This window comes from Crocuta crocuta, unplaced genomic scaffold (assembly GCF_008692635.1).
Source record: "Crocuta crocuta isolate KB4526 unplaced genomic scaffold, BGI_CrCroc_1.0 scaffold317, whole genome shotgun sequence".
Classification (NCBI taxonomy): domain Eukaryota; kingdom Metazoa; phylum Chordata; class Mammalia; order Carnivora; family Hyaenidae; genus Crocuta; species Crocuta crocuta.
The window spans coordinates 5858021-5868138 of record NW_027530984.1 but is presented as its reverse complement, the minus strand read 5'-3'; positions in this window follow the sequence as shown (position 1 = coordinate 5868138).

Genomic DNA, 10118 nt, shown 5'->3' with positions numbered 1-10118 from the left:
CTTAGAGAGTTATGAAGAAAAAGCCCAGGGTGCTATGGGGACTATATGAACTGGTGATTGATTCTATGTACATGGGGGTGGGTGACGTGGAGTGGATAGGTACGTAGGTGGACACCAGGGAAGCGTTTTCTGCCAACATATTTGTCCTGAAATCCAAGGATGTATTATTAGGAATTAACCGAGGCAAAGTAGGGGTGTAGGTAGACAATGTATGTCAAAGGCCTGAAACAGGAAGGCTTTGGTGAGTTTAAGGAACTGTAAGGAAACTGTGGCTATAAGAGATAGACCCAGCAAGGGAGAAGTGATAGATGCATTTGGAGAGGATGGTGGGGACCATATTAACTATTTTGGTCTTTAACCTAGGAACAATGGGGAGACATTTGTTTGTTTCCTTCATGGCACTTACAAGAACGAAAACATATTTCATTCATTTGTCTGTTTACTTTTTTTTTCTTGGTGGAAGGGGCGTACCATTCCTTTGGGACAGGACCATATCTGACATGTATATCATTGTATTCCCAGCACTTCCCCAGTGGAGAATCTGTGTATATTTTGAATGAATTAATAGCAAATAATTTTGGTCTAGGTCTTCTCCAAAATTTGTGCTTCTTCCAGGACGTCATATTACTACCTCAACAGTTTGCTTCAAGTCTTATCTGCTCGTGAATATGGTAGATGTTAGATGTCTCTTTCAGTGCTTTTGCTATCCTTAATATAACTCAACTTCTGAAATATTGGTTCCTTCTGAAAGTTTGGAGAATTGCTAAGGAGTTCTATCTTCCATGATGGTAGATGGATAGCACTGCGGAATATTGGGGAAGAAAGGAGTTGCATATCCATGTGTCCTGGGCTCCTTTTCTGGAAGAACTAACACACATAGAAGCAAATTGCTTTCCCACCAACAATGCTCACAAGTCTCAGATAACACTTGGTTCTAAGTAACTTTTCTCCCCAAGCAATGGCACGCCTAGGGTATTTGACTCTTAAAAGTAGATGAGTGTTTAGCACCCTCTTGTTGTATAAGACAAGGTTATTTTTAGCAATAGTCATGTAATACTCAGGAATGTGAATTCCTTTCTTGATTTTTTTTAAGGTTTAAAACAAACAATAATTTAAACAGAAGCATAAGTTACAGTTTAAAAAAACAACTTTAAATTCAGTAAGGTATTTCATGCATGAAGTAAAATTTGCACTTACTAAACAAAAATATCACACTTCGCATTTTCCGCTCATTATCACTTTTTAAAATTTAAATACAAATAAAAAAATTCAGCGTAGTCATAGAGAATGTCAGAATTAAAGTGAGGCAAGTTTAGTTAGTTTGTTTTTAAAGTCACCATACTCTGATTGTTTATTTCAAGTCTACTTGTTTAAATGAGGAAATATATGTGTAGTACCAAAAGGGTTAGAGACACAAAAATGCACCCGAAATGAGTTCACAGAATTTTGAACTATTAGGAATGTATTCTCACAAGACTTTTTGTGGCTGAGTTTGCATGGGGGATGGAGGGGACATGCAGGCTCAGGGGAGGACTGAATAACTGTGAGTTCTTCAAATTAACCCTCATACAAAATACAAGGGTTGTTAAACAATAAGACCATAATATGCTACTTTGAAGCTTACCTATAATCTACTTAAACTCCACAGTAACCATAGCAATTGTTTAAAACTTAAACCAACAAAATATTTTGGGGGTGGGGAAAACATTTTATCACTGACATTGCTTAGAATTGCCAGCACATGATAGCAAAAAGCAGACCAACCTTTTGAATTTATTATTCAAATGATTATTTTTATGAATATTTTGCAGAAAATGTATTCCTTTACCGCCTGCACCTAAAGAAGCTGCCCGTGCGCCTGCCCTTGGTAAGCTGCGACTCCAACTGTAAACGATTGAAGAAACAGTCAATCCCGTCAAAAACGTTACATGTTATTTAAGAAACGGAAAGTTCTCCAACTTCCCCTCTAACCTTTAAGGTTAATTTCTAGAAATTAGTTTTCTGTCTAGATAACATTTTGTGAAATAATGAAAAATCTCCAATGATTCTGTATTTTGGAAAAACAGGTTGTTGCCTGTTTTCTGTATTCCAAAAGGCACTTTGACATTTTAGCGTGTTTATTCACTTAGTGCTTAAAAACGATTCCTAAATGTGGAATTGTTGGGTGGACAAATGTTTAAAGCTTTTCAAGCTTTTGCTACATATCACACAAACTGGCTTGTAAATACGAAGAGCCACCACCACGATTTCCTAGCTCCAAAGTTTGTGCTGATGCTACTGTAAAAAACTGCAGACTGAAGGTTCCGAGGGTTCTTGGATTGAGAAGTAGACAGGAAAGCCCTGTTGTCAGCAGGGAGAATGTGGGAGAGGCAGAAGCCAGACTCCTGAGGTGCCGGCTCTCTCCAGCTTTCATATTCGCAAGGTGACATCTCTCTCCCAGCAGCTTGGGCTTTCCTGCTTCTCTCCATAAATTCCTATTCCAAAAAAAGATCTAAAATGTCTACAGTGAGAAAGGCAAGTTTTGACTGAGGTTGGGTTTGGATCGTGAGGCACGTGGGAGGAGTTTGATAAATTTTGTGGCATATGACATTCAGGGACCTGTGCCATACCAAACACCTGCTCCACAGGAAGATAACGGGGGCGTGCGGGGGGAGAAAGAGGGGAGAGCAGAGAACACGGAGACACAGAGAGGGGTAATAAGACAGTCAAGGCCCCTAATATACTTATTTCAAAAGTGTCCAGAGTAAAAGTATTCTCTATCCCCTTATTCCAACTTTGTCAAATGACTCTCTACTCACAGGACCTCAGACGTGAACTAGTACATTGGTTTCATGATATTTGGGATTAAATAGTGCTTTACATTTTTGTAAATGTTTATTTATTTTTGAGAGCGAGAGAGACAGGCATGAGCAGGAGAGGGGCAGAAAGACAAACGGAGACACAGAATTCGAAGCAGGCTCCAGGCTCTGAGCTGTCAGCATAGAGCCCAACGCGGGTCTCAAACTCATGAACTGCGAGATCATGACCTGAACCGAAGTCAGTGGCTCAACCGACTGAGCCACCCACGTACCCCAAATAGTGCTTTAATAGATAAGCTGGGTACTTCAGCTTTTTATATGTATTTATATGAAATATGCATATTTCATATATATGTGCCTATATATAAAATTTGGTTTACATGGAAAAAATATTAATTCTATATAACCAGTTTATTAATAAACAACTAACTGGGTAATCAACTAAATGTCAGAATCCACATTGGAATAGTACGTAACACAGGAAGCATTAACCAAATGTTAGCTACTATTGTGCATGTCTGTCCTCATGGTTATCATTACAAGTCTCTTTGCAAAGGCAGTGGGCACAGGAAAGTCATGGGGCCATCAATACAATGTATCAACTGCACTGGTAGATTAAAGTTCTTTCGTGTTGCCACCCTAAATAAACGTGAGATCCTTGTGAGGGTGGATGCTGAGTGGTCAACTAGCAAGGCGATCATACCAGGGCTTGTCACCACTGGGGAGGGCTTACACACTTTGCCTCTCGGGACAAGCCAAGCTACTTTGAATCAGTCTCTACTTCTCACCTGTGCTGTATACGTGGGTAACTCACTTCACTTTTCTAAGCTTCAGGTTTCCTCACATGCAAATATAGATAATAATAGTGCTTGGCTCCTAGGGTTGTTGTGAGAATTAAGTGAGACATCAAGCAGCTAGCATGACATCTGGCCAGTAGCAGGGACCCAGAAAATATAGGTAGTTATTATGCCTGGATAAATTGTTAAGTGTTTTATTGTGGTTTTTGGCCCAGGTTAAAGGACTTTATCTTTTCCACAATTTAACAAAAAGAAACACACCCTAGAAGCTAAAGCCAGCTCAGAGTGAGAAACAACCATTTCTAAGAAGGTCACCTTCAAAGGTATTTCGGTAAAATTTTGTATCTGCTGGTGCAGAGACAAGTCTTTCACCATCAGTCTCCATCACTGTCACTTATTTTTCCTCTTTCTTGTACAACTGGGTTATTTCATCAAGCTTAGTGCCCACTACAAGCAACAGCTGCTAGGCGCCATTGTGGTTTCACATGGTACTTGACAGCATTGAGAGCTCATTTTTTCACCTGCTGCCAGGCTGAAGAATTCTCAGAATTCTCCCTTTGTTTTGTTCTAACTGCAGTATTTATAAATATGAGAAGAGACGTAGTGAAGATTCAGGGCAGTTTTCTAATCCTGGGAAGCGTGAGTTTGCAGGTGAATGAGAAATATGGGTGAGATGCCGGGCAAAGAGATTGGCAGGGAATGTATCACTGGCTTGACCAGTTGCCTGACCTTGAAACACTCCTGTCTCCACACTAAGCTCTCAGCAGACCCCTTCGGCCCCCACCTCAAGCTCTAGGACCTCAGCAAGGAAGACCATGCAGAGCTCAGGTGACTCTGACAAAGGTCAGCCACCTCCGAGGTTTACTCTGACTTTAGGTCCCAGTTTTAGCAATGTCCTAGTATCATTATCCTGACCTTAGGTCTTTCCTGATCTTACAGCCCTTCTTCGAAGATTGAGTTCTGCCTTGTTCTGACCAGTGCCTCATGCCTCCAAACTGGGAATGGATCCTACTCCTCACTGCCAGCCCTGGGGCTTTGCCAATTCATGTCAAATGGTTCTAATGCCAACCAGTGGTTTGCCACAAGACTCTGAGCCCCTACATCTCACAGACCAGTTTGGACCACTATCCATCTCCTGTCCCTTCATTACATTCACTGGAATTGTGTTTTTCCATCCTGGCTGAATACATATCCCAGTTTGGTTCAACATCAGACACCGCTGCTGGACCGGGACAGAGGGTGGGGGAACTTATAGGTCCTTGTATAATTTTCCTGTCCATGCCTACTGCTTTACTTTGGACATGGGCCCCTACCCAAATCTGACACTAGCTATATGATTCTGGATAAATGTCATAACTGAGAAGCCACAAACCCAGTTAGTTACCTAGAGGGGACCAACCAGGTGGGTAAAATTGATCAAACCGGCTGGCTGTGGGACTCATAGCAAACCAGATTGTCGTCATCACTCAGTCCTGGTTGGTTATTGCCAGGATAGACTAGGGGGCTCTTCTTTGTACAATAGGGGAAAGGGGAAGAAATGGGCATGGGAGAGCAGCGGATTCTGTCCGCTCCACACATTTCTCGTCACCCCTGATTAACTTCGCCCATTTTATGGCATCTCTGGAGTGAGTGTTCTCTCGCCCCGGGGCTTCTTCGGGATATGGGTGATATATTGCCACACTGGATCATGGTTTCTCCTCTCCGTTACTCTCCCTGCAGTCCCTGAATGCCTCAGTACAATTTCCAAAAACAAAAACAAAAACCTGTTCTTGCCCTAGCATAGTCACGGGGACGCTGAAAGCTGTTCTCTGTGGCTTGTAAGTCCAGCCTAATGTGCTTACTTTACTTGCAAGAAATGGGTTTGTTCTAGTTGACTATATTCTATTTCAAGGACGGAACCCTTCTCTCACCAGCCATATCTCAAGCGGGATCTGTGGAGAGAAAGAACGTGAAGAACACATATCCATCATAGCTACCAGGGAAGCGACTAAACATGGTTCTGAGTTCACTCACCATTCTGGGCTCCGTCCTGTAGAGTGAAGGCGTTGACCTTCTATACTAGTGTGGCCACTAGTATAAAACACACACCTGAACACTCCTCAGAGTAAGAGAAGGTTAGAATGGAACTTTTCCTGGTTCTCCTTCAACCGAGAGGCAAGATGATAGGTTTCAGATATCAAAGTGAATGAAACACACACTCCTCCTCCCAAGTGGTACATTTAAAAGGAAATGTCACAGGGCACCTGGGTGGCTCAGCGAGCTGAGCTCCACATCGGCTCTGTGCTCATAACACAGAGCCTGCTTGAGATTCTCCCCCTCTCTCTGCCCCTCTCCTGCTCTCACTCTCTGTCTCTCTCAAAATAAATTAAAAAACACTAAAAAATACATAAAGGGAAATGTCTCCAAGAATCTGTTCCATAGTCCCTGACCTGCTCCAGGAAATCAAGACAAGGTTGAAGAGGAAAATATCTTTGGACAGAGGGACTACGGTGGGTGCAGAGGACATTGTTAATGCCCTTTCAAATCCCCTTGACTAACTGGCCCATTCCACGTCCCCACTCATAACAACACCCAGCTGCCTCCTTCCCCAGAGAACGGCCCTCAGCCAGACAGCACCTGCAGCCTCACAGCCCCACCCTGAGCACCTCAGCAAACCTTGGCCTAAGTAGCAGGAGGATGGAAACTGAACTCCTTGCCTCAAGGTTGGACCATCTTCGTGATGCACTTTGAGCTGTAGGGTTTTCCCTCTGGGATCAGATCTAAACTAGTCTCCAGCTGGAGTCGCATTCTTGCTTACCTTCCCCCTTCCCCCAGCTTTATCCTGTTTTTATCACTCCTCTTCTAATGAGAACAAGTTTTCGGTAAATCACTTGAGCAAGAAACCCTGTTTCAGGCTCAGCTTCTAGAAAGATCGATCTAAGATAGTGGAGGTGTATCTCCTAGACAGTGGGGGTGGGTTTTGAAGATGAAGCCTTCAAGGCAACTACTTCGACAGCTTTGAAGTGCTCCCTGTGATTGAGAGACAAGGAGAACGGGTTCATCGCTCAACTCTGAGAAAGGCCAGGTGGCCTGTGAATGGTATCTAATTCTCACCTTGCAGATCTATTTTTTTAAGATCTTTTTAATGTTTTATTTATTTCTGAGAGAGAGAGAGAGACAGCGTGAGCAGGGGAGGGTCAGAGAGAGACACACACACAGAATCCAAAACAGGCTCCAGGCTCTGAGTAGCTGTCAGCACAGAGTCTGATGCGGGGCTCGAACCCACGAACCGTGAGATCATGACCTGAGCTGAAGTTGGACACTTAACCGACTGAGCCACCCAGGCGTCCCATCACCTTGCAGATTTAAAGGGTACCATCTCAGTGGAGCCAGGAGGGTGTTGCTGCACAGAGATGTTCTGACCCCAGGTGGTGGGCAGGCAAGGACCACATGAAGACAGAATGGATCACTGTGGGTCAGGAAGGAGAACAGTGTGGGGGTCGTCTTGGTCCAGTAAGGCTGTGTGGAGGGCCACAGAGACCTCAGCTAAACCAGCCTCTTCTTTCTGGTGTGATGGTCACCGAGAATGGAGATCAATCATCTCAGGTCAAGGGAGCTGCAAGAGCAGGGAACTCAACAAGAAACCTGGGCAGAACCCATAAAATCCCTGCATGAGAAAGAATCAACTGCGACCACCTGCTGGCCCCATCCAGGGAGTCCGGCTCTAGCCAGTGCCAGGTTCAGCCAAGGGAACCCCCTGCTTCGACATCAGGTGGAGAGAAACCACAGGTAGCTCAGGCGAACTGGGAGAAAGGCAAGACCGGAAGTATGACACCTTCTGCCTCACTGCAGGCATGTGAAGCAGGCCAGGGCTGTGCAAGAGGTGAGGGTTTAATCTCGGCTTCACCTTTGGATTTTTATTATTATGTGAGACTGAATGTACCAAGTTTCTAAAACGAGACTGCTTTACAGCTAAAAGTGACTAACACCAAGAGTGATGCAAGAAAGACTCGATTCCTGGGCAAGAGAAATTGATCTCCACTGAATTTAGTTTACAGTGATGGAGGGAGACAAAAATAATGTTCGCATTGCATTCCATGGGTCAGCCTTGTGCGCTAGATGCTTACATAAGCAGGGATCAGCAGTGGCTTCCCACTGCTTCCCAAAGAGAAGCCCTGGGCTGATTCCTTGAGCTGTATCCTCACTCAGGTTCCCAGGATAAAAATATCTATTGGATAAGAATCTGAAACACCAGGTTCTGAAACTTTTGATTGGCCAAGTGCCAGATGAGTCAGAGCTGCGCAGTGTAACTACATGAGTCACGACATCCCTCTATAGGCTCTGGAGGAATCTGCTATCTTTAAAATGGTGGCAACCTGGGCTCCACAGCCCTGGTTGGGAATTTGTGTGTTCATTCTATCATTGCATTATTGAGCACCTGTCACGTACTGAAGATTTAAAAACTGTGAAACAAGGACTTAGCTGGTAATAATACAATTTGCTATGTGTTCTCTTTTTAGTGCAGTAGAGGGAATGATTGAACAGAGGCGATGATTAAAATGAGGTTGATCAGGGACCACTTAAGTGAGTGGGTCACAGCTTTGCTGGGACATTGGAATCACCTGGGATGCTTTAAAACTACCATGTTCATGGGGCACCTGGGTGGCTCAGTCAGTTAGGTGTTGGACTCTTGATTTCTTTTCTTTATTTTTTTAAATTTATTTGTGTATGTGAGAGAGAGGGAGACAGCATGAGCAGGGTAGGGTCAGAGAGAGAGAGAGATACAGGATCTGAAACAGGCTCCGGGCTCCGAGCTGTCAGCACAGAACCTGACTTGGGGCTTGAACCCACTAACCGTGAGATCATGAACTGAGCTGAAGTCGGACGCTTAACCAACTGAGTCACCCAGGTACCCTGGACCCTTGATTTCTGATCAGGTCATTATCTCACTGTTCATGGGATCTAGCCCCACGGGCAGTGCAGAACCTGCTTGGGGTTCTCTGTCTCTTCCTCTCTCTCTCCTCCTTCCCTGCTCACACACTGTCTCTCTCAAATAAATATTAAACCAATCAATCGATCTACCATGTTCCAGTCTCTGGAGATTTTAATTTATTGGTCTGATGACCGGGCATCAGGATTTTAAAAAACAAAACCAAAAAACAAAAACAACTCCCCAGATAATTCTAATATGCAGCCAGAATTGTGATCTACTGTAGATAAACGTAACAAAACTAAGTACAGCTCTTCTTTGATGCCCCAATAAATCCATCATAAGTTGAAAATATCGTAGGTCAAAAATGCATTAATACACTTAACCTACTGAACATCACAGCTTAGCCTAACCTAACTTAAACATGTTCAGAACACTTACATTAGCCTACATTTGGGCAAAACCGTCTCACACAAGCCACATTTTTATAATAAAGTATTGAATACCTCATGTAATTTATTGAATGCTGTACTGAAAGTAAAAAACAGGATGACTGTATAACGACAGAGTGGTTGTGAGTTGTTGACCCTGGTGATCACGAATCTGACTGGGAGGTGCGGCTCTCTGCCTCTGCCCAGCATCATGAGATAGTATGGACAGTATTGCTGGCTTGGGCAAAGAGCAAAAATTCGAAATTCAAAGTATGGTTTCTACTGAATGTGTATTGCTTTTGCACCACCATAAAGTTGAAAAATCATTGTTGAATCAACATAAGTAGGGAACCATCTGGCCAAGGGCACCAAGATAATAAGTGTATTAAAATTTTATTTTGATATTAATAGTTTTATTAGAAATTTTAATTTAGGGGCACCTGGGTGCCTCAGTAGGTTAAGCATCCGACTTTAGCTCATGCCATGATCTTGTGGTTCATGGGTTCAAGCCCCATGTTGGGCTCTGTGCTGACAACTCAGAGCCTGGAGCCTCCTTCAAATTCTGTGTCTCCCTCTCTCTCTGCACCTTCCCCATTCATGCTCTCTCTCTCTCTCTCTCTCAAAAATAAAATTAACATTAAAAAAAGAAATTTTGATTTTATGAAATGAAAGCCAAAGATAAACATTTTAATGTTTGCATGAGCCTTTTGTAATCTTTAATATTCCTCTTAAGATATCCAGTTGATTAATTAAAAAAACAATAGCATATGTTATATCCACCCAAGAACAATTTGTTTTTCAATTATCATTAGGTTACCACTTCTCACTCTTTTGTAAAATCTATTTTTGCTAAGTGACCCTGGTTTCGAACTGTTCTATAAAAACAAATCTCCTATATTAAAATGTCGAGTATAATAATAATAGGATGCATCTATTAATAAATAAGTAACCTCTTGATTTTTCTTAGGGACTTCCATATCCCTGGTTCAATAGCAAAGACTATCTTCATTTTTTATTTATTTTATTTTTTAGAGAGAGAGTGCATGAGCAGGGGAGAGGGGCAGAGAGAAAAAGAGAAAGAGGGAGAGAGGGAGAAAATCTCAAGCGTGGAGATGCATGCTAAGCATGGAGCCTGACTCAGGGCTTGATCCCATAACCCTGGGATCATGATCTGAGCCAAAAT